The following is a 2523-nucleotide window of genomic DNA, read 5'->3' as shown; positions in this document are numbered from 1 at the left end:
GGTGCACTAAATATGTTTGTTGAAGCGACTGGAAGTCAGCAGATTTTATTTATATAAAAATATTGTATAGAATGTGAAAAGAAATGTGTGTATATAATGATGATATTTTAAGAATAATTAAAAGATAGCCTGCTGTAGATATTTTTCAAAAGTGTGTCTTTTGTATTTTCAGTGTAGGCTGTGGTACCCACTGCAGATAAACTTGCCTTCAGTAACGTTTGCATAGTTGAGGTACATTGGGTACCTGATGTCTGTGCTCATCAAGTGCTCGGAGCCTGAGTCACTAGGGATGGGGAGAAAATAAGGAAGTAAACTTGACCACTGTGGTCCTGAACATGTTGATGATATAGGAAACCTTTGCTTGTTTCTCAGAAGTCTTCACTCCATGGCACATTGTGTAAGAGAGTAAGAATTCCAGAGTTCATTGCTGCCTGAATTAAAATTGCCTGGAGTGGGTCCTGATGAAAATCTCAGTTTCCGAACCCCAAGCTATGCTCCTGAATCAGAATTTAAGATGATTTCTATGAACACTAAAGCTTGTGAACCTTTGCCCTGGACCAGTGGAGGCACATTAGAATCGCTTGAATAGGTTTAAAAAAAATATTTATGCTCAAGTTTCCCCTCTGTCCCCTCCACTGAGTCTGATTTGAGGGGTCTGGAGTGGAATCCCTAGCGTCTGCAATCCTCCAGATGTATGCAGTAACAGCACATTTTCTATGGGACTTGCAGGCCTACCACATTGATTGACAGGTTAGAAATAGATCGTCCTAACCTCACAGGGATGTAGAGGACAGACTAGCAAACGTGCTGAGGAAAGCAAACAGGGGGATAGGAAAACATCATAGCCTAGTCACTAAGGGTAACAGCTCTGGAGGCTGAAGACTGGGTGCCCATAATGGCTCTGTGCTGGCAGGCATCTCTGTGAATCAAAATAGTGAACACCTCAGAGGGTTGTTCTAAGGATTCAAATAAGTTAACCTAAAGTATTCAAACAGAGCCTGTCATAGAGTAAGCGCCCCATAAATGTTAGCCATTGTTATGATCATCAATAATTACAGGCAAGAATTATGTTTTCCAAATAACAGGATGATATGCCATGATAAAAGGCTATCCAAAGGACTAGATGTTGTACCTATTTTATGAGACTCAGTGGTCAGAAATAGGAACAAGGAGTGGAGGTTGCTGAGATTTTGATTAGGATCATTATGCAGAAGAACATTTTAACAACCAGCACCCTCTAAACTAAGGAATGAATGGCTGGGTAAGGTGGTGAGTTCTCAATCCCTGGAAATATTTGAAAACCAGTTGATTGACCATTTATTTGGAACTTTGCAGGGAATATTCATGTAAAGGGTAGCGATTTGGACTATAAATACAATTGATAAATCCTGACAATGCTTTTTAAACTCTAAAGGCACCAAAGTCCAGTTATCTATTTTTACTACCATAATTACCTCTAGAGTCCACAGTCCTGTGGTTTTATCTCAGTTTTTGGAAATCATTTTGGTCACTTTTCTCTGAATCTTGTTAGAGAAAGTGGTTAAGAGTAATCACTGAAGGACAAAGATGTGTAACTGGCCTTATTTAAGGCTTCCATTTATCATGAAATGTAACTGTAGTTAGGTTTGAACAGATATAAGAGTGAATGCTACATAAGACACATGCCCAAGGCTGCTTAGAAAATTTATTCTGATAGGATTAACATTTTTTAGTGTAATGGTATATTTTCTTTTTTTTTTTTTTTTTTTTTTTTTTTATGCGTTACGCGGGCCTCTCACTGTTGTGGCCTCTCCCGTTGCGGAGGACAGGCTCCGGACGCGCAGGCTCAGCGGCCATGGCTCACGGGCCCAGCCGCTCCGCGGCATGTGGGATCTTCTCAGACCGGGGCACGAACCCGTGTCCCCTGCATCGGCAGGCGGACTCCCAACCACTGCGCCACCAGGGAAGCCCTAAAGTTTGATTAAGGACTGAAGAGAAAAGCTCAGTGCTGAAAAAACAACATTAAAAATAATAATACCTTGTACCCTGAACCAGAGCATTCTTTTTTAACCTTCTAATTGCAGTGGGATGATGGTAAAGTGAATAAGCTGTAACTTTACCTGCTCCTCTTCGTGAAAGGAATGAAGCACAGGGTGTTGCAAAAGATATTCTTTGCTTAAAAACATTGGAGTTTCCCAGTTTGAAGGAACGGGTGCATGAGAGAAAAACAGAAGTAAGAAGTTTTTAAACCTCACCTTCCTTCTGCTCTCAAAGATGAGTTCACACATATGTATAAGGCCAACTCCAAGTGAAAAGATTCCCTGGAATATTTTGCTGAACTTAAGTTGTATTCCGTTTAATAAATTAATATTCGTTACAACAGCATTTGATAGATGTTGTGTGGATGTGTTAGTCACCTGTATCATTTACTCCAGTAATTTCAGTATTACGAGGCAAAAGCTGTTTGTTGTTTATTGCTATTTGTGCTTCTGCTTCTTTGCCTTGAAGTACAGTTGACCACGTTTGTTCAATATGAGTCAACTT

This window comes from Phocoena sinus, chromosome 5 (assembly GCF_008692025.1).
Source record: "Phocoena sinus isolate mPhoSin1 chromosome 5, mPhoSin1.pri, whole genome shotgun sequence".
NCBI classification, from domain to species: domain Eukaryota; kingdom Metazoa; phylum Chordata; class Mammalia; order Artiodactyla; family Phocoenidae; genus Phocoena; species Phocoena sinus.
Note: the sequence above shows the minus strand (reverse complement) of the source record.